The following is a 22166-nucleotide window of genomic DNA, read 5'->3' on the forward strand; positions in this document are numbered from 1 at the left end:
AGTGAATACACTCGAACATCTACATTTATGGTAAGTGTACACAACTATACTATGTTCTTCATGTTTCATTGTTGCAGTCATTACATTTGGGTAGATTCTCAAAGCTAAGGAAGGGAGGAGGCAGTTAGAGAGCATTAGGACAAGCTATTAAGCCCTGCAAGACTGCAGTGGCAAAACCAGCTCTGGATTTAGTAATGCTTGGTGAAGGTATGCACAGAGCTCCAGGTAGCAGCTTCGAGGATATCCCTGGTAGGAACACCTCTGAGAAAGGCTGCTGAAGTAGATGCAGCCCTGGTGGAATGTGATCTTATCCCCTGTGGGGTAGGTTTTCCATGGTGCTTATAGCAGAAATTAATACAATGTCCTATCCACTTCTCCTCTGCTCCTCCAGCAAAGGCAACTAACAGCTGTTCAGTTTTCCTGAGAGGCTTAGTCCTGTCCAAATAAAATCTAAGTTGTCTGTGCACAACCAAAAAGTGCAGTATTCATTTTCCTTTTTCTGTGGATTAGAAAAGAAGATTGGCAAATTAATGGACTGATTAACGGCCACACTGGATACCATGTTGGGCATAAAGGAAGGATTGGTCCTGAGGGACACCCTGTCTGCATGGAAGATGATGAAGGGCTCCACTGCCACGAGGGCCTGTAATTCAGACACTCTTCTTGCTGAAGTGATGGCTAGAAGGAAGGCTGTTTTCCAAGAAAGGAATTTCAACTCTGCAGATGCAGCTGGCTCAAAAGGAGGTAGTGTGAGCTTTTCCAATACAAAGTTAAGGTCCCAGGCTGGAGTAGGGGCTCTCCTAGGTGGTCTTAAATTTTTGGCCCATCTGAGGAATTGCTTCAGCAGGGGGTGAGAGAAGAGAGATGGCTCAGTATTGTAATGTGCTGAAGTGGCTGAGGCATGAAGTTTAATAGATGAGAAGGAAAGGCCCTTGTGGAGCATCTCTGTTAAGTAATGAAGAATATGTGGTAAGCTGGGCACTGCTGTGCTCATCCCCCGAGTCTGGCTCAAGGAACAGTATATTTTCCACTCTTCAGCATAGGATTTTCTAGTACTAGGTCTCCTTGCCTCCAGAATGACATCCAGCACTTGTTTACTGAGGGATGGTACTGGAGAGCTCAGGTAATTAGCCAGGCTGCAAGGTTCAGGGTTTAAAGCTGGGGGTGCAGAATCTGGCCCTCCTGCTGGGACAGCAGGGAGGGGGTCTGAGGCAGGTGCCATGGTTCCAGCAGTGACATACTGCACAAGACAGGGTACCAGTGTTGGCATGGCCAGTCAGGTGCAATGAGAATTGTCCTTGGTTTGTCCTGTTTGATCTTTAGCAGAACTTTCGAGAGGAGAGGCAGAGGGTGAAAGGCATACACTGAGCGGCTTTTCCAGGTGAAGGACAGGGCATCCACTTTCCAAGCTTGTCTGTGGGGAGTCCTTGTGCAGAATTTCTCCAACTGGTAGTTCTGAGAGGAGGCAAACAGGTCTATTTCTGGGTTCCCCCATTTGTTTCTCAAACTGTTGAATATCTTTGGTTCCATTTTCCACTCGTGTGGGTACATGAGATTTCTGCTTAGGTCATCTGCCAGTGAATTTAGCTTGCCTGGCAGGTATTGAGCTTGTAGGTGACTTGGTAGCTTAAGGCTGTGTTCCACAGAGCAAAGGCTAGTCTGCAGAGAGGGTACGAGTGGGTTCTCCCCTGCTTGTTTATGTACCACATAACAGTGGCGTTGTCTGTCTTTACAAATAATTATCCTGGAAAAATGTGGTCCTTGAAGGCTGTCAGAGAATTCTGTACAGCTAACATTTCTTTTTGATTGATATGCAGGTGCATTTGACTCTGGTTCCATTTGCCCTGAATGCACTGCCCTGCCAAGTGAGCCCCCCCAATGCATGTCTGATACGTCTGTTGTTAGGGTTTGGGCGGCAGGGGGTAGAGTGAATGGCAGTCCCTTGTTAAGGTCGCAGGCGTCTGCCCACCAAAGGAACTCTGTCTTCATACAAGGAATGATAGTAATCATTGATTCCAGGTCTTGAGAATGCTGACACCATAGGTTTTTTAGATACCATTGTAGTTTCCTCATATGCAGTCTTGCATATGGAATTAGTAGGATGCAAGAGGCCATGAACCTCAGGGCTTGCAGGATTTTCCTTGCAGATAGCTGGGTCTTTGTGGCAAGTAGTTTGAAGTAGGCTGTCAAATAAACTTGTTTCTCTGGCCTGAGGTAGGCCATCTGGGAAGTTGTGTTCAAGCTTGCTCCCAGGAATACAATTTGTTGGCAGGGTACTGGTGAGATTTCTTTTCGTTTATGGTGTACCCCAGTGAGGTTAGCAGTTTCTTTACAAATGCCAGATGATTTAATAGTATGTCCTGGCTTTCTGCCTAAATTAGACAATCGTCCAGGTATGGGTATATTTGAATATTTCTTTGCCTGCAGAATGCGACGACTGGAGCTAGGCATTTTCTGAATACCGTGGACGCAGTAGAAAAGCCAAAGGGCAGTGTAGAGAACTGATAGTGCATGTAGCCTGCTCTGAAGCGTGGGTATTTTCTGCAAGATTCTGCAAGATTCCCTTATTGGGAATTACAGGTTATTATTACAGGTAAGCTTCCTTTAAGTCCAAAGTTGCCAACCAGGCATTTTTGCCTAGCATGCAAAGTAGCTGATGAAGAGTTAGCATTTTGAATTTTGGGATTACCAAAAAGGTGTTTAGAATAGACAGGTCCAGGATAGGACGCCAGGAGTTGTCTTTTCTGGGTACCAGGAAAAGTCTTGAGTAAAAACCTTGTCCCCGTTCCTCTGCTGGGAAAGGTTGAATAGCCCTGATATTTAGAAGAGAGAGAACCTGCTATTGGGCCTCTGCCCACTGATTTGGGGGTAGGTCTGGCCAACATTCTGGGGTTGGTAGGGAGTGGATGTGGAATCTGTATCCTAGGGAAACTATATTTAACACCCACTTGTCTTGGGTAATGAGTTCCCAGTTTTTTGCATGCAGGGTGATCTTTCCCCCTAAGGGAGCAGACAGTTGAGCAGGGCTTGGAAGGTTTAAGTTTAAGTCATTGTAACAGTTTACCATAGGGAGGTGTCTTGCTACTTCCAGCTTTGGAAGTGGGAGCCCCCCACTGCTTAGGCCTGTGAGTACCTTGAGACTGTAGCCTAGGTGATCTGCTGTTCCTGGGTTTGGACTGAGAAGGCTTGGAAGAGACAGGAAAGGACCAATTCTTAGAAGGTCAATACCTACTAAATCTGGGAAGCTGTACTTGCTGGAACTCTTTAACAGTTTGCTTAGATTTAGCTTTTTCCTCCATGTTTTTAAGAACTTCTGCTTTGTTGCCAAACAGGTGGTCTTGGTTTAAGGGGGCATCTAGTAATTTAGCTTTAACATGATCTGTCATATTTTGCTCCTTAAGCCAAGCTTGCCTTCTAAGAACAGACCCAGTGACAGCAGCCCTGCAAGATGCTTCTAAAGAGTCAAAACTACATTGCAAAGTACGTTTACCAACTTGTTTAGCAGAATGCATTAAATCCTGTAATTCTTTATTTTCAGCACAGTCAGGAATCAACATCATTTTCTGTTTAAGTAGTCTAATAATATGCTGCTGATACTTTAACATATGAAACTTTTAGTTATGTACTTACCATAACTTTAGATGTTTGGGATCCATCTCGCCTACATTCTGTACTGATGGGTTCGGAGCCGATCCTCGGCTCTGACTCGGCACGCTATGCTATAGAGCGAAGTCTCTAATTGGCTGAGCTATTCTATATCCCAGGATGCACCACCACCAATTCCCCAGATCTTGTTTGTCCGCACACATGCACCCACACATGCACTGCTGATATAACATTGCCAGATGTTTCAAGATGAAACGGTCGAACTCGAACCGTCCGGTCTCCTCTGATCTTCAAGGCAGGGGGAAGGAGGGTGGGTATTAGGAATGTAGACGAGATGGATCCCAAACATCTAAAGTTATGGTAAGTACATAACTAAAAGATGTTATGTGATCCTATCTCGCCTACATTCTGTACTGATGGGACAGCGTCCCTAGCACCTGATTCCTGGGTGGCTCACTGGAAAACACTCCTGAGAACTGTGCAACCAAAGGAAGCTCGCCCCCGAGATGCCACATCCAATTTGTAATGAGAAATAAAGGTGTGAGGAGAGGACCAGGTAGCCGCAGCACAAATGTCACTAATGGCAAGCTTAGCATGAAATGCTGTTGAAGTAGCCATAGCCCTTGTAGAATGAGCTTTCACAGTGGTTGTAAGCTCTCTATTAGAAAGAAAATAAATATGACTGATACAGTCTCTGATCCACTTGGCAATAGTGACCTTCATGATGGCTTTGCCCAATTTATTGTCTGAAAAGGACACAAACAACTGATCTGTTTTTCGTGTTTGGTGCGTCCTATCTAAGTAGAAACGCAATTGTCTGTGGACATCCAATGAATGGAAGATATATTCTGCTCTGTCTGAGTAATTGGGGAAGAAAACTGGAAGTTCCAAAGACTGTTGAAGACAGAAACTAGAACAAACTTTGGGAACAAAAGATGGATTAGGCCTAAGGGATACTCTATCCTTGTGAAAAACAGGTACGGGTTGACACATAGGGCTTGAAGTTCAAACTCTTCTGGCTGATGTAATTGCCACCAAAAAAGCGGTTTTCCAGGAAAGAAATTTCAAGTCAGAAGTTGCTGCCGGTTCGAAGGGGGAAGAGGTCAAGGCACCTAATATGAAATTGAGATCCCATGGTGGAGCAGGATGAGAAACTGGAGGACGTAGCAGCCCAGCACCTTTCATGAAGGCTTTACACAACTTATCGCTCATCAAAGGTGGGTCTATACTTGCATGAAAATTAGAAATAGCTGCTAATTGAACCTTAATGGTAGAGACCGAAGAACCTTGATTGAATAGGGAAGCTAAGAATTTCAAAACGTCCGCCACCGGGGCAGTAATGGGATCTAAACCCCGGAGTTGGGCCCAAATGGCGAATCTCTTCCATTTACTATTATACATTTTCTTAGTCGAATTCTTGTGGGCCGAGGACAAGATATGTATAACTTCTGAGTCCAAAACCTGGTTCCTGACTATAGTCGGAAGTGGAGGAGTCAAGCTGTTAACTTCAGTGAGTGAAGGGACTGGTGAAGCTGTCCCGACTGGTGGATCAAGAGATCTGGAACCTGGTCCAGGAACCATAGACCGTCCAGTGCGTATTTCCGAAGAAATGGCAGCCAGACTTGACGAGGCCAGTATGGGGCAACTAAAATCATCTTGCACTGCAAGTGAATCGCCTTCTGGATCACCCTGGGGAGAAGGGGAACCGGAGGAAAGGCGTACAGTAAGCCAGTGGGCCAAGCTTGGACTAGGGTGTCCTTGGGAAACCCCCCCGGAACCGGGGTAAGAGAAAAGAACCGTAGACATTTCGTGTTGAGGGGAGTTGCAAAGAGGTCGCAACAAGGAGTTCCCCATCTTCTGAAGATCTGAGATGCTACTCTGTCATTCAGAGACCACTCATGCGGGGAGAGAATGGTTCTGCTCAGTCTGTCGGCTATCACATTGGATCTCCCCGGAATATGTGTTGCTACCAAGAAATGGTTGGTTGCAACAGCCCAATTCCATACTCTCATGGCCTCTCTGCAAAGAGGGTAGGACCTGGTCCCTCCCTGCTTGTTCAGGTACCAGACTACTGACATGTTGTCGGACTGAATGGCAATCATACCTTGGGGGAGGTAGCAGTGTAGTGCTTGAAGCGACAGAAGCACTGCCCTCATTTCCAGTATGTTGATGTGTAGGGAAGTCTCATCGGGGTGCCACTTGCCTTGAACTGACCTGCCCAGGTAATGTCCCCCCCACCCCGTCTGGGAGGCGTCCGTAGTCAAAGTGGCCACTGGAGGAGGAGGAACGAAGGGTCGCCCCTGATCCAGGTTGGATGAGGTAAGCCACCAACGGAGGTCCTGTTTGCACGTCTCCGTGATTATAATTTGGTGACTGAGAGGAAGTTCCTGATACGACCACTGGACCGACAGGAGCCACTGGAGAATCCTCATGTGTAATCTTGCTAAGGGGACCAGGAGAACGGTAGCCGACATGGAACCCAACAGTTGTAGGACCATCCTTGCTGGGGCTCGGCGTTTGAGGAGCAATGCTCGGACTTGAGATTGTAATGTTTCTATTCTCTCTGTAGGAAGATAGACCCGCATTTGCCTTGAGTCTATGTCTACCCCGATAAACCGTATAAGCTGAGATGGCAGCAACACAGACTTTGCCCAATTGAAGGCGATTCCTAGGGAGGTTCCTAGAGATATAGTGGCTGCTAGGTTCTGTAATAGTAGATGCCTGGAGGTGGCAGTTAGGAGCCAGTCGTCTAGATACGGAAACACCTGGAATCCTAGACTCCTCAGGTGAGCAGTCACCACCGCCAAACATTTGGTGAACACCCTGGGGGCTGTGGTGAGACCAAAGGGCAGTGCGCAGAACTGGAAATGACTGTCTCCCAGGCTGAAGCGCAGATGTCTCCTGGACGCCTGATCTACCAGAATGTGATAATAGGCGTCCTTGAGATCTATGGAGCACATCCAAACACCTTTCTCCAGTAGCGGGAGAATGGATTGTAAGGTGAAAATCCGGAACTTGGACTTCTTGACTGATCGATTCAGGTTGCTGAGATCCAAAATGGGCCTCAAGTCCCCGGTCTTTTTTGGCACTAAAAAGAATTTTGAGTAAGTCCCTAATCCGGTCTGGTCTACGGGGACCGGTTGGATGACTCCTTTTTGAAGCAGCTTTGAAATTTCGATGGCTGCAATATCCCGTTGACTGAGTGGTGGGTCTGGGATTTTCCTGGATGGAGGGGGGGGGTGTGAAAAGGGGATGACGTAACCTCCGGCGATGATTCGGAGCACCCATTGGTCCTGAGTGATACTCTCCCAGGCCTTTAGGTGCCTCGAAAAACGACCCCCGACTGGCTCCGGAGCTGCGCAGTCGGGCAATCCTTCAGGGATGCTGAGAGGTTGAAGAGCCACGAAAGGACTCACGGTCTCCAGTGTTGCGGGGGCCTCTGCCGCCTCTGGGACGGTGTCTTCTGGAAAAATTTCCCCCTCCTCTGCCTCTAGAAGGGGGATCGTCCTGCTGTGAGGGGTAATTCTTCTGAGATTTACGGAACCACATTTTCCCTCCTCTTTTAGCCTTGGGATAAGGCCGAAAGGGAGAGGAAAACCGTGCTCCCACGGCAGTCAAAGTCTTACCCTCTTGTTCACAGTGGGTCAAGATGTCCTTTACCTTGGGTCCAAACAAAGAGGACCCATCAAAGGGAGCATCGGCAAAGGAAAACTTGAAGGCCTCCGCAAAATGACACAGGCGGAACCAGGCTTGTCTCCGTAGAGCAACACCTGTACTGCCGCTTACCGCCTCGGCTGCATACGAAATGAGCCTCATGGACGAGTTCGATATCGACGATAGGGTAGCCAACTGAGAGCTAACCATCTGGGCTAACTGCTCAGGCAGGTTACCAGAGAGGGTATCTGAGAGTTCCTTGATCAGGTCCCTCTGAAGTCTAGTGAAGTGCGTGAGGTAATTCAGAGACCTTAATGTAAAGGCTGCTGAAGAAAGGGTGCGCTTCCCGTACCGGTCCATGCTCCTAGACTCCTTATTAGGAGGATGGACGGACGTCGAAGCCTCTGCCACATCTTGCTGGGTAGCAGATGCCACCACCATAGCATCTACAGCCACACCCTTGGTGAGAAATTCCTTTTCCAGGGGAGCTGAAAAAATCTGTTAGGGCGAGCAGGCACCGGTTCCACAGAATCTGGATGTTCCCACGCCCTTCGAGAGATCAAATCCAGGAGCTCATTGAAGGGCGGAGACACCCAGGAGGCGGAGGGCTGAGCCCCGAAGGCCTTGAGGAACACCGACTCGTCAGAGGAAGGGGGTTTGGTCTGCCAGCCGCCTCGTTGTTTGAGGACTTCCAGGATGTCTGCAAAGGAGACATCATCTGAGGACGACTTGGGGGACCCTTCCGCATCATCAAGATCGGTGTCGGAGGTGATAGACTCGTCAGGGGAGTCAACGTGCTTCCTCTTGCACTGTTTTTTTCTTGGGGGTTCCTCCGATGACTCTTCAGAGGGACCTCCAGGAAGAGGGGGACCCCCAATGGGGGTGACCTCAGGCCCCAGGGCTCCGCTGTCTTGAGACAGGGGGACTACAAAGGACCCAGTCTCCATGCCTAGGGAACGTGCCGGGGAGACGGTGGAGGTAGCCAAAGAAGATTTGGCCAAAGCACTCCTAATGGCTCTAAAGGCCGGACCCCCAGAATCCTGGGAAGGTCCGACCCCCAAAGCCATAACAGCAGACGGCACTCCCGCAGCCAACGCACTGAGAGAGAGGCTCGGAACCGAAAACATCGGTCCCGAAGCGTCACCCCCGGGGCCGACCGAAGAGGTCCATGTACCGAACTCCGACCCGAAGGCCAGAGTAGGAGTAAGGGTCGGAGCCGACCCGGACACCTCCATCGGCTCCACCAGCACCGACTCCGATGGTGCCGAGGCTGTTGGAGGAGGAACCAAGGCTAAAGGGTGGACCATCGGCTCCGAAGCCAACTGGGCTGGAGCTGAAACTAACTTTTTGAAGACTGGAGATTGAAACAGCCTTTGGAGCACCCTGTCAATGTCCGAATCTGACATCTTGGAAGATCGGGAGGAGATCGAATGGGTCCGACTAGACTTCTCCACCGGCTCCGAAGGACTGGGGACCGGCTCCGAATTGTCTCGATCAAAATCGGTGCCGAAGGAGACTCCATTGTAATTTCCCTCGGTGCCGAAGAGGACTTCGGCGCCGAAGGGGAAGAGTCTGAGCGAACAACCCTCATTGGCTCCGAAATCAGCGGAGCCAATGAAGGTGACCCGCCTCTCGAAGCTCCAGCCATCGGCTCCGAAGCCAGAGGAGTCGAGGCTGGAGGCATCGAGGCAGACCTTTCCGCCCTCGGCTCCGAAATCCGTGGAGCCGATGGAGAAGCCTGCCTAGATTTCTTAGTGGTCGGTTCCGACGGGCTGGTCGGAGCCGACGATTTCTTTTTCTTTGAGGAAGAAGAAGAGGAAGATAAGGCCTCTTCAAAAGTAGGCTTAATAAGTCCTTTTAAAATCAATTTATTTTTCCTCTCTTGGAGGACTCGAGAGGAAAAAGCGTGACACACACTACAAAACTCCTGAAGGTGTTTGGGTCCTAAACAGTACACGCAAAGGGAGTGATCGTCCGTTATGGACATTTTGTAATTGCATCTAGTGCATTTTTTAAACCCAGAAGGTCTGTGCTCTTTTGACATAATGCCAAACAGTTAGAAAAAACACAGGAAAAAAATGAATAATCAGAACAAATTCACTTTACAGTAAAATAGAAGTTAACCAAAGTGTATTGGTCACACAACAGGAGGGCCAAGAACCCTCTAACTAAAAACGGGAACTTGATCACCTCACAAAACGCTACACAAAAAGGCTCACTCACGCACGAGGGGAAGGCCCATCTAACTTAAACGGAAACCTTTCCCTGAAAAACAATTTTTTTACCACAAAAAAGTTCAGAAAACTCACTCATACACAACGATAGCCATTAAAACAGTTTTTTGGTTAAGTTTAAGAAAATTCCTGACAGAAAATTCTAATAAAGAAAGCACTTAGCTCAGCCAAGCTCGAGACCACGTCTTTGCTTTGTAAGCAGCAAACGAGATCTGGGGAATTGGTGGTGGTGCATCCTGGGATATAGAATAGCTCAGCCAATTAGAGACTTCGCTCTATAGCATAGCGTGCCGAGTCAGAGCTGAGGATCGGCTCCGAACCCATCAGTACAGAATGTAGGCGAGATAGGATCACATAACATCTGGCAGTTTAAGGCCCTAATGGCCAAAGTAGCAGAAGTGTATACCTTCTTGCCCCATCTGTCCAGGGCTCTGGAATCTCTATCAGATGGGGTAGGGTTTTTGGCAGTAATAGCCTTAATGCCTTTGGGTCCCTGTGAAATGGTCTCTGGGTCCACAGTAGGATTCTTAAAGAGGAACTTGTGAGATTCAGGTACTCTAATACCTGTCAGGTTTCCTGGGAGCCGGTGGAAAAGTGTCTGGGGCCAGGTTAGTTTCTAAGAAGGCATCATCTACAATGTCCAGTACAGGAGGGATAGCTAAAGGCCTGTGTTGATGTAGGAGTAAGAATTCCCTAAGCCTCTTTTTGGAGTCAGAGTAATCCTGGCTTTCTCAGCAGAAATGCTCCCTAACAGTGTATAAGGTTTCACCAAAAGAAAAATCTTCTGGAGGGGAAGCAGAGGGTATGGAGTCCTCCAATTCAGAATCCTCATAGGTAGAAAAGGGCAAATCCTGGTCATCAGAAGAAACAGAAATTTCAGAATCCTGATCAGAAGAATCAGAAGGAAGATCAGTTCTAGGTCTCTTAGAGGGAGAAGGCTGGCTTCCCCTAATTAGAGTAAAAAGGTCTTCAGCCATTCTTATCATTTATTTTTTAGGCATATGGGCCTGACCATGCAGTTTGGAAGTCAATTTTCTAGGCGTGGGTCGAGTTTTAGGCCTTGAAGAAGAAGATGGCATCGGTTTGAAATGCAAGTCCATAGGCCTGAATACACCCTCAGAAGCCAGTGCCTGCACAGTGGCTCCGGACCCATCCAAGGTAGAGACATCCGCATGCTCCATAGTCAAAGAAGCATCTTGCGGTTTACTGGACTCCGAATGGGTCTCAGTAGAGGCCTGCGAATCTGAAGTAGGGGGTATCAGGGACTGCAAAAGTGCCTCACTGAGAACCGGCGAACTGGCGACTAGTGTAATGAAAGTGTCGCCGGCAGTTTTGGACCTATGCGGTCTCTCTCAGTCTTTATCTTTACGTTTTTTCAGAATGTCGGTAGTCGGATGGCTTACCGAAGCCATTTCTGGATAATTAAACCAAGGACCGAAATAGTTTGCTGCAAAAATGGACCGACGACGAATAGTTCGAGGATTGAATAAGGCACAAAACTGACAGCAAGGGACGTCGTGGTCTGGGCCTAGGCAAGGAATGCAGTATGAATGAAAATCTTTATGAGGTATTTGTTTTCCACAGGTAATACAATTGTTAACTTTTACTGACATCTTTTTAGAGCAAGAAAAAGGATCCCCAATGGGGTACTTAGCTTTTTTGAAGACTTCGGTTCTGAAATTCGAAAACGAAAATTTCAGGAGTCTGACGACCAGCACTTGCGAACTGCTTCTGTTTCGGGCACCGCACGGCAAGAAAGACTGATGTAATGGCATCAGCTGCATGCTTTATACCCCTGACTACCTGACATCATGGAAGAAGAGAAAGCATCCAACGCAGGACCCAAGACTTTGATAATCAGGCCGGCTGAGGGCTACCTGCAAGCAGATAACCCAAATGTAATGACTGCAACAGTGAAACACGAAGAACATCTTGAGAGTTTCTTCTCAGACGACTGTGAACTTGAAGATCACATAATTTTGGGGTAGTGGTCAGAGATGATGGTAGTCTCTGTGTTAAGAAAGGAAGGTACCGGAGATCAAGGTCAGATTTCAAATGAGGTTGTTGGAGCAGAAGAATGTGACAACAGAGGAGTCTCAGAGATTTTTGGAGCTGAATATGGCAAGATTGAGAAATCTATAAGTCTTTTTCTCTTATCTTTATCCCTCTTTTGTCTCTGTCTTTATTGCTGTCCTTTTTCTTTTCAGGAGGCTTTGAGATCTGCTTCTTGGTTCTGTTTCCTGAGAGGAAGAAGATGAAGAACTGGATATACTGGCTAAATCTCCTGCATTGTCAGGGAAAAGACCTTTCAGAATTAATTTGTTCTTTTGATCTTGTAGAGTATGCTGACAAAAGGAAAAACATATATCACATACAGCGTCAAGATTTTTGGACCCAAACATATCCTACTTTGAAGATGAGGACTCTATGATGAAATTGTGTGCTCACATTTTTTGGCACTTTTTAAAGCCTGAAGCCTTATCCATAATTAGTAATAAGGAAAGAAAAAAAAAACATAAGTCTAGAACTAGAACTGTTGACATCCATATTAATTCAATAATATTAGGCTTGGGTAGGTCTTAGAAGGAAGAGGGAATAAAATTAAGAAGTGTGATTAGAAAAATAGTAACAATTTAAGGAATATGAAGGGTGATAATAGGGAGAGCTATAATAAGATAAATAGAATACCTGAATATATTTTGTGAAGAAAATTTCACTTATCTGTCAAACTCAAGCAGAGTGTTTGACAATCATATCTATCTAAAAGAATGGCAAACAAGATCTGAGGAATGTCCAATTGCATAGCATCAAGGGAGAGCTCTAGTGCTGGAGAAGCTCTGCATAAAAGATGCTGGCTCAGATCTGCCCCAAGACGGATAATTCATACAACTGAGATAGATGGAGAAGACAACACAGGATCTACTTTTAAAATCTCCATATTGACTTCATTTTCACTGATTTTAAATGATTTTAGCTAGAAAATCTTCATGCTTTGCAGGGACCACAGTATTGTGAAGCATCAGCTCTCTATCTAACCAATGAGAACAGAGGAAGTGCAACTCTCTCCTTATCCCCTCTTCGATTAAATGATGCATTGTGTTTGGAAAAGGAAGAAAAAAAGATGTTCCTGCACTTAGTTTTGCATGTATTTCGTACTGAGCTTGGGGTCTGGGTTATGTGGAAAAGGGTCTACGGACCAGACCACTCAACTTGTTGAAAAAGACAAATAATTAGTTTAAGCACTTGGGCTTTCAAGCCAGTTATTTTACATTAAGAGGGTTCGTGGTCTGCACTCTTGTGGGAGGAGAGGCTGGACTCTGCCCTTCTGAGCTGGGAATTTCTGGTTAAAGGCTTATAGTGCATGCATATCTGAACTGTTTCTTACTGAAGTTGGTGCGCCTTGTTTGCTGTGGCATAGACTGGATTCGGGCCTGCTGGATCTAGCTTTGTTTGTGTAACTTGAGCACTAATCCAGACATTCTCTAAAGTATTCAATGGTATTTATTACTGCTTGGTTGTAACTTGATTAAAGTGTAGCTATCATTCAAGTCTTTTGGATTAAGCACTTGGGCTTCAGACCAGTTGTTTTACATTAGGAAGGTTTGTGGCAAGCACTGTGGTGGCAGGACAGGTAGCTTTCATCCTTCTAAGTTGGGAACTGCTGATTGAGAGCCCAGTGTCCAAGTGTATTAGTTCTGGTTTAGGCACTTGGGCTTCAGGCCAGTTATTTTACATTAAGAAGGTTCGTGGTCTGCACTCTTGTGGGAGAAGAGGCTGGACTCTGCCCTTCTGAGCTGGGAATTTCTGGTTAAAGGTTTATAGTGCCTGAATATTTGAACTGTATCTTACTGAAATTGGTTCACCTTGTTTGCTCTAGCATAGACTAGATCCAGGCCTGCTGAATCTAGCTTTGTTTATATGCTTGTTGTTTGTTTGCTTGTTATTTCCTGGAAGCTAATTCCACCTAATACGCAACTTCTCAGCTTCTGTGGATCACTAGTGATATCTGCATTGCTTACTGTACTTATTTCCTTGTTTCACTTGAAAGAAAGTTACTGTTTGTCGTTTTGCATTTAGTTACTTGTAACACATTGCACTCAAGTTACCTGGCACTTGCTCACTAAAGCAATTATATAAGTCAGCACTAAAAATTAAAAGCACTACACCCTCACTCCCCACTGGCCCTTGTTTTCATTTAAGGATTTCCCAATATTATTCTAGCATGTCCAAAGGTCAGTTGTCAATCTCCTCTCCGGTCCAGCTGGTGAATCTGGGAATCTTGAGGCAATGTTATAACTGCCTCATGTACACAGACAACCCTCTCCTCCTCCCACATAACAAAAATACTTGCGAGAGATGCAGCTATTTAGCCAAACTGGAGGCTGAGCTCTCTCAACTCAGGACTGGCAAGACCAGACAGGAGGAGAAGGCAACTACACACACCACAAAACCAGCCTCACATAATGCTACCACTCCACTGAATCAAACACATAAACACACAAAGACATACTCGGAGGCTCTGAGTAAAATTTACCTAAACAGCAGAGGCCTCCAAAGCAGACACCCAAACAACTGCTACCTCAAGACACCCCACAAGCAACACATAAACCACAAAAGCAGTGTGCAAAGCAGTCACAGCCCTTAAGGCCAAATACAACACCAAACATACTTGTCATAGGTGACTCCATAGTCAGACACACTGACGTCCCACTCACCAGGCTGAACAAGGAGAGGGTCACAGTAAGCTGCCTATTGGGCGCTAGAATCCGCCACATAACACAAGCACTCGGGTCACTCCACGGCAAGTACAAATATGACACAGTCATTGTCCATGCTGGTGTGAACGACCTGAGACGTACCTCCCTGGACTATATGAAAAGAGACACAGAGGAGCTCTCTGATTATGTAGCCCAGGCAGGTATGACCCTTACCCTGAGCAGTATCCTTCCTTCACCAAGAATGATGCCACAATATAGAGACAAGATGATCAGCTTTAACAATTGGCTTAATGTCTGGTGTCATTCAAAGGGGATCCAGTGTCTGTCTGCCTGGGATGACATGCTTGACAAGCCACGCTGCTTCGCAAGGGACGGCTTGCACCTGTCACCCCTGGGATTCCGGATATTGGCTAAGGCTCTTGCCACCCCCATAGTGCCTTTTTTAGGCAAGGCTCAAATTCTAAACCTACCACCCTAGAAAACAAAAATGGGAAGAAACTGAGGGTAATGCTGCTCAATGCCAGAAGTCTAAATCTCAAAATGCACGCACTCGAGGCCCTTCTCAGTATGGAGAACATCGATGTCTGTGCTGTAACTGAAACCTGGTTCAAGGCTCCTGAGAGCACCCCGGCACCATTAGGTTTTACCTCATATCATGCGTTCCGGCCCCAAAACCCGGACCACACCACAAAAGGAGGGGGTGTATCCATATTCATAAAGGATACCCACACCTCCAGGTTGGTGGCAACGCATGAAGCTTCGGAAACCATCCAGGTGCAACTAACCATAGGCAAAACTGCTCTACAAATTGTAGCATGCTACAGGCCACCCTCTCAAACTCAGGAACCCCACACAGCCTTCCTGAAGACACTGGAGGGTATAAATGTATCTCCAAACACCATCATATTGGGTGACTTCAACTACCCGAATATAGACTGGGAACATTACTCAAGCCCTAACTTTCTAGCCCAACGGTTCCTGGAGTTCATAAATTCAAATGCCATGGAACAGCTAGTCACTGTTCCCACGAGAGGAGAAAATATACTAGATCTCATTGTCACAAACATGGGGACAAAATGCTCCACACCGGAAGTATATCCCTCATTGGTGAGATCTGATCATAAACTAATCTCACTGGAAATCCACATCCCGCCCCACCCCAAACAAAAGACCATAGTGAAGAACTTCTCTAAAGCAAACTTCACACTACTCAAGACTGGTGTGGTATCCTTCAAGGCCCCTGAGCCAGAGGAAACCACAACCCAAGCTGCGGAAGCCCTTACAAATGCCTTCTATGAACACCTCCAGGACTGCATGGATCAGGCAATCCCAAATAAAACCAAGACTCTTTCCACAAAGGGCAAACGTCCAGTCTGGTGGACCCCAGCCATTAACAAACTTTACAATAAGAGGAGAAAGCTATTACATGATAGAACAAAATCCATAAAAGGGAAGTCACCCCTGATCATTATTAGTAAAAAAATACGAGCACTCATAAAATCAACTAAGGCCAATTTTGAGAGAAAAATTGCCATGGATTCAAAGGAAAGGACAATCATAAGGCCTTTTTCAGCTATGTTAGGAACCTGGGTGGAAACTCCCAGATATGCTCAGAATTAGTCCAAAATGATACAAAAATCACTGAACCCACAGACATTGCCAACATACTGGCAGACAGGTTCAGTGCAAACTTCACCCCCCTCTCCCCCCTAAAGGAGAGATAACTATCCCAGCCGAGTGTAGCCTCCCGGACATCTCAAATGCGCAGGTGAAAGCTGCTCTCTCTAAAGCTAAAAACACAGCATCAATGGGACCGGATGGTGTCCCCGGCTGTGTGCTACACGAGCTAAATGAGGAATTAAACCCGCACATAAGGCAGCTGTTTAATCTCAGCCTTACCACAGGATACGTGCCCAAGGAGTGGCGATCGGCAACTGTGGTCCCACTCCACAAAGGCGGCGCCTCTATGGACCCTGGTAATTACCGCCCCATAAGCTTAACAAGTCTAGTCTGCAAAGCTATGGAGAGGATCATAATGGAGCTCATAAACAAAGATATAGGGGACTTGCAGACATTGGACCCGACCCAGTTTGGCTTTGTCAAGGGAAGATCATGCCTTTTGAACTTGGTCGACTTCTTCGAAACAGTCATCAAGGCCATTGATGAGGGAAAGGCAGTCCATACAGCCTACCTTGACCTTGCAAAGGCTTTGACACAATACCCCACTCGGGTATTGTAGAAAAACTTACCAGCTTAAATGTAAACCCATATGTCACAAGATGGGTTGCAAACTGGCTTAAGGACAGAACCCACAGGGTTAGAGTTGCTGGCGCTGTGTCAGACTCCAAGCCGCTCACAAGTGGTGTCCCACAGGGCTCGGTCCTTGGCCCCTATTGTTTGGCATCTACTTCTCAGAAGTACAGGCCAACATGGGAGGACTTTGGCTGACAAAGTTTGCAGACGACTGCAAACTGGGCCATAGTGGAAAGTGCATCGGACACGGATATCCTTCAGAAGGGACTCACGGAAAAGATAGCTGGTGCCAGAGCCATGGCCTGAAGTTAAACGCCAAAAATGTATAGTCATACCCTTCGGGAAAAACAAGGTAACCCCAAGCTACCATATAGGTGGCAATCCACTAAGCACAGAAGAGGTTATCAGGGACCTGGGGACCCAGGTTGACAGTGGCCTTTCTTTTGACACTCACATTGCTAAAGTGGTTAGAAAGACCTTCTACATTGCCCACCTGATCATGAAGGGATTCACATCCAGATCTAGTGAGGTCATTGTTCCCTGTACTCTTCACTTATCAGACCAATGATCGAGTACAATGCCCCATTCGGGATGTATCTCACCCGACATCTGCAGCAATTGGAGAGACCCCAAAAGTTCCTCACCAAAAGGATAAAGGGACTCCAAAATCTGTCATATGCTGCCAGATTGAAGAAACTCCAGCTCTATTCAGTCGCATACCGTCTGCTCAGAGGTGACATGTGCCTGACATACAAGGCCATGTCCAACCCGGAATTAATGGACATGCTCCACCTCAAAAATCCAAATCCACCAAAACCACTAGAGCAAGCGACTTAAACCTTAGCACGGCTATAAATAGGACGTGCTGGAGGGATAGATTTATCACTCAGAGACTCCCTATGCTGTGGAATAAAATCCCGGTCCATGTGAGGCAGAGCACCTCGCTGACTCTGTTCAAGAGAAATCTAGACCTGTGGATGGGAGATCGTAGGTTTACCCCGGGAATCATATCTGTGTCACTGCTGGACAGAGGCACAACAAACTAATGGGCACAGTATTTTTTCATATAAGGGGTGGCGTAAGCCACAAAAATTTGGGCTAGGCTTATAAATGCCTTAGGGCAGATAGCCTAGTATAAACCTATGAACCTATGAACCTATTAGAAAGCTAGATATAGCTAAGAAATAAATGGCTTGCCTTTGTGAAGTTTTCACATCATTTATTTGTTTAGAGGTCAAAAATACACTATGGGGAAAAGCAATGCCATTTGATACTTGTACTCGCAGGGGAGAATGGTGAAGCCCATCAGATGCAAAGAGTCACTTGCTTAACTGACTCCAGACTGACAGGCACTGAATTCCCTTTTTGTGATACCACGTCCTCAGCCACTGACTAAATTCCAAAATTTTGTTTTGATTTTGTTACAGATGTGTTTTCCACAAATGCTTGCAAGATGTAAAAAAAAGAACTTTATTAGAATGTTCACTCCAAAAATGCAAAATTACCATATTGAAATTCCCTTTAATCCTTTGTTACCTACATGAGATAGCTTTCATTTTTGCACCTGGAAGGTACGTCATTATCAAAATCTCCTCGCAAACTGTGGTGGGATATGTGGCTGTTTTACATATTGACTAGGATGATTTGGAGTTGTCAGGTGACTACCTAACAGGCTTTTGAGTTTTGATTGGCTCAGTTTTAACCCCAGGTATTTTGCTGTTCTGGGCCATCCACATTACTATGTCATAGTGATGGTGTATATGCGATTGAAGTAATGAGTTGGAGTTCAATGTGTAAAGTGTTACATGCAAGACTGATGCACACATATGCATGCACAAAGGCATGCACAGACGCAGACACAGACAGACAGACAGAGACACACATTTTTTTTTATTTCAGCTTTTTCTACTACAAAACTGATGCTACGCCACTGATATTATGTAAATTGATCAATTCCTGCCTTCCCTTACACCTCATTCCTCCTCTAAAACATTCTGCCATGTGTTGTTCCCACAATTTCTATTTTTCTATGTAATTTGTTCCTGCCCTTTTCTAAAGATCCCCCTTCCAATTCTTCTACCACTGCTATAATACTCATTACTTCAAATAAAGTTGGTTTAGACTTTGATTTCCGTTTTCTAGTAAATGCTTTTTTGCCAGCCACCAGAATTGAAGTTAGCAAGGTCTTACTAAGTCTAGACAATTTGGATCCTGATTCACAGCTGAAAAAAAAATCATTATATGCATTACATTCATTTGCTCAGTCAATATTTCTGAGTGAGTACTCTGTAGGGGATTTTTAAAGTCTGCCAACTCATTACACTCCCAAACATATATTCCCTGTTTCTTATTTTTTCCCCCATCACACCTCCAACATTTGCCATCTACCTGAGTAAAATTTAATTGGAGTCTGCTTGGGGTATAAATATACCTATGTAAACACTTCCAGCAAAAATCCTAAATCGTCTACACATTGTTGCATATTTGGGAGCCATATATAAGTCCTTTCATTGTTTCCTTGTGAACTGCTTATCAAATCTCTCTTCCCAATCTTTTCCAACCTACTCTGATTGATTCCTATAGTTATTGTGCAATATTTTACATGTCCACAGCCGCTTCTGTTCTAGACTCAACTAAAAACTCTTACCAGGCAGGTCTTTTACTTAGGATTCCCCTATCCTTTTTCTTTGCCTATACTCTTATATCAATCCCTGTCTCTGTAGTCTGCACTCCAAATGTCTTCTTGGCCTTTTCCCACACTATTACATTTCTCTTTCTAGTTATTTGCTCTCAGTAATTTGGTTCATTTGTCGGGTTTCTCCAATAAATTCTAGCCTCCTCTTTTCTATTCTCTGTACCCTAATTGCAGTCATTCCTATCTGCAGAATCTTCTTTCTCCATTCTCGTGTTGGCATAGATCTTAGAATACTTTCTGCTACTTTATAAATATAACATTCCATATGGCTGTTCTAATTCTCTTTAAGGATCAGCACCTAAAATCCCACTCACTCCTTATTTCTTGAATTTCCCTCCTGCTTCGTTATCATCCCTTTCCACTTTGAATTATGGATTTCTGCTTGTGTTATGTATATGAGTCTTAACTGTGTATCTTTAAAATATCCCTTCAAATCAGATAATCCTAAACCACTTTGCTCTATTGAAGGATTGACTTATCCCATTTGACCTGTGCCATCTTCCTCTGCCAGTTAAAATCTTTCAACTCTTGAATAATTACTGTCCACAATTTCTCCTCTGGTAGATAAAAATATGCCCGGCCTGTATATAAAACTAAAGGGACTTAAAACACTGTATCTTGCTATCCATATCCATAAACAAGTACTTCCAGTTTTTGTATTATTTATTTTATTTTTATTTTACATTTGTTGACTGGGAAAGTCCGACTGGATGTATGTCCATTTTCAGCGGAGGCCCGGGGAGAAAAGCACCAAGTACAAGTTAGTTACATGCAAATACAAATATAGCATAAAAATAATAGTAAAATATAACAAGGTGCAATAAAATCCAGTGTACAATAATACAGGTACAAAGAATATGGTAGTTACATTGTAGTGATGAATGAGAACATAGACTATTTCTACAAAAACACGAGAATAGACCAGGGTAGTAAAAATAGATATGCATATAGTTAGCAAGCTCCTGGAAAATAAATCCGTCATGTGTGGACAGTACAAGTATATAAAATGGAAGATACCAGGACAGTATTTTAGGTGAGGTAGGCAAGTAGGGGCATCTCGAGGGATGAAGGTGGGGAGAAGTAAGTAATTTCTATCATATAGGGTTACTACAGCAGCATATCCTATGTGATCTGAAAAAGAGTTTCACTGAGTTTTTAAATTTGGACACTGATGGTTCTTGAGTTAAGTCTGGCAGGAGATTGTTCCAGTTTTTGGTGATGTAGTTGGACAATAGTGAGTCTCCAGCCATGCTGTTTAATTTAGTGGTATTTTGCAGAACTCTATCTGTAGATCGGAGTTCTCTAGATTTAATATAAGGACTTATTAAATATTGGAGGGCAGGGATCAGGTTTGTAGAGGATTTTATGAGCAGTAGTGAGTTGGTTATATAGAAGCAAATAAGGGAATTACAGCCAATCTAAGTTTTTTTACGTTTAGACAGTGGTGAGTGTGGAAAGCTGAACCACTAGCAAATCTGGCAACATGGTTATAGCTTAATTAGTTCAGTTTTTGCCAAGTTAGTCAGTATAGGAGAAGCATAGAGGGTAGAAAGCAAACGGGAGCGGGCAATGGTAGTTCTGGCAGTTGGGGTAAGAAATGCAAAGTTTCTATATAGGGAGCCCAGGTACTATCCACTACCCAGTTATTATCTTTTGTTTAGTCTATTCTCATATATCCTTAGCCACCATAACATAATCTTTTTAACCCATACTCCTACATACTTCCTTTTATCATGTCCCTATACATATGGGTATTGCTGAACCAGTTTATGTCTGTGTACAGAGTTTACAGCTATAGACTGTTTTGTATTCACTAATTTCATATCCATAAAAGATTCAAAACTGTCTCAGAATGTTTCACACTACTGAGATGTCCTTCTTTGGTTTTATCAGGTACAAAATCATATTGTCTGCAATTAAAGCCAACTTTTCTAAATAACCACACTAATTATATCAGTGAATTTCTGAGTCCCTTGTTTTCTTTGCCATTGACTCTCAATATAACGCACATAACAAAGGGGAAAGAGGACACCTCTGCCTGGTTCCTTTGTTCAGACACAACTTATAGAAGAGGAACCCTCCCACTTCAATTTTTGCCTCTGATCCCTCATATATCCTCCTATTTAATCTTATTGTTTCAGTGAATGCAAATACTTCCATTGCCCTACTCAAAAAATACCAGCTTAATTTGTGAATACTTTCACTGCATAAAGACCCACTAACAACAGTTGTATTTTCTTACATTCTGATTCCCTCTGGATCATAATTGTTCTATTAATGCTGTCAAAAACCTGCCTCTCCTCCGCAAAACCACAATGATCTTTATCTATCAACTTTGGCAACACCTTTGCCATTGTTTTAGCTGCACAGACATAAACACTTTATAATTAAAAGTTATGTACTTGCCATTACTTGGCATCTATGGTGTCCATGTTCATTCTTCCTCACTGATGGGTTATGGATCTGACTCGCGGATCCGATTCAGCTCCATTTTTCTGACTTGGATCCAAATCTTGAGCTCTTCCCTCTACCCATAATGCTCTACACCATCCCCTACTCCTCAGATCAAGGTTGCTGCCTTACTGCCCACTGAGTAATAGAGACAAGATAGAAGGACTGAGGCTCAAACATGGAACATGTGTGTTCCAAAATCTTCCAGAGAGCCTTCTATTTGTGACAAGGCCGGGGATGGCTGGAAGGGAAGGTGAGGAAGAATAAAAATAGACAACACAGATGCCAAGTTATGGTAAGTACATAACTTTTAAATATGATGTTGTCCTTTTCATTCTTCCTCACTAATGGGTCAGAGTCCCTAGTTACATGACTCTTGGAGGCCCTCAAGGAAGGATATGTCAGAGCTTTGTCAAGCCAAAGGAAGCCCTGTTTCTGGAGACAATGTCCAGTTTGTAATGGGTAACAAAAGTATGACTCTTTGACCATGTGGCTACAGAGCAAATATCATCAATTGACATTCTAGAGGAAAAAGCAAATGAAGTAGCCATATAT

General features: G+C 44.8%; 1 protein-coding gene across 3 annotated transcripts in view; it reads right to left on the reverse strand.

Moving 5' to 3' along the window:
* The window catches only part of LRRIQ1 (leucine rich repeats and IQ motif containing 1), a 3765329-nt gene that overhangs the window by 2216871 nt on the left and 1526292 nt on the right, over window positions 1-22166 (reverse strand). The window lies entirely within an intron of this gene.

The sequence above is a fragment of the Protopterus annectens genome, chromosome 11.part0 (assembly GCF_019279795.1).
Source record: "Protopterus annectens isolate FY-2018-M chromosome 11.part0, PAN1.0, whole genome shotgun sequence".
In the NCBI taxonomy this organism is placed as follows: Eukaryota; Metazoa; Chordata; order Ceratodontiformes; family Protopteridae; genus Protopterus; species Protopterus annectens.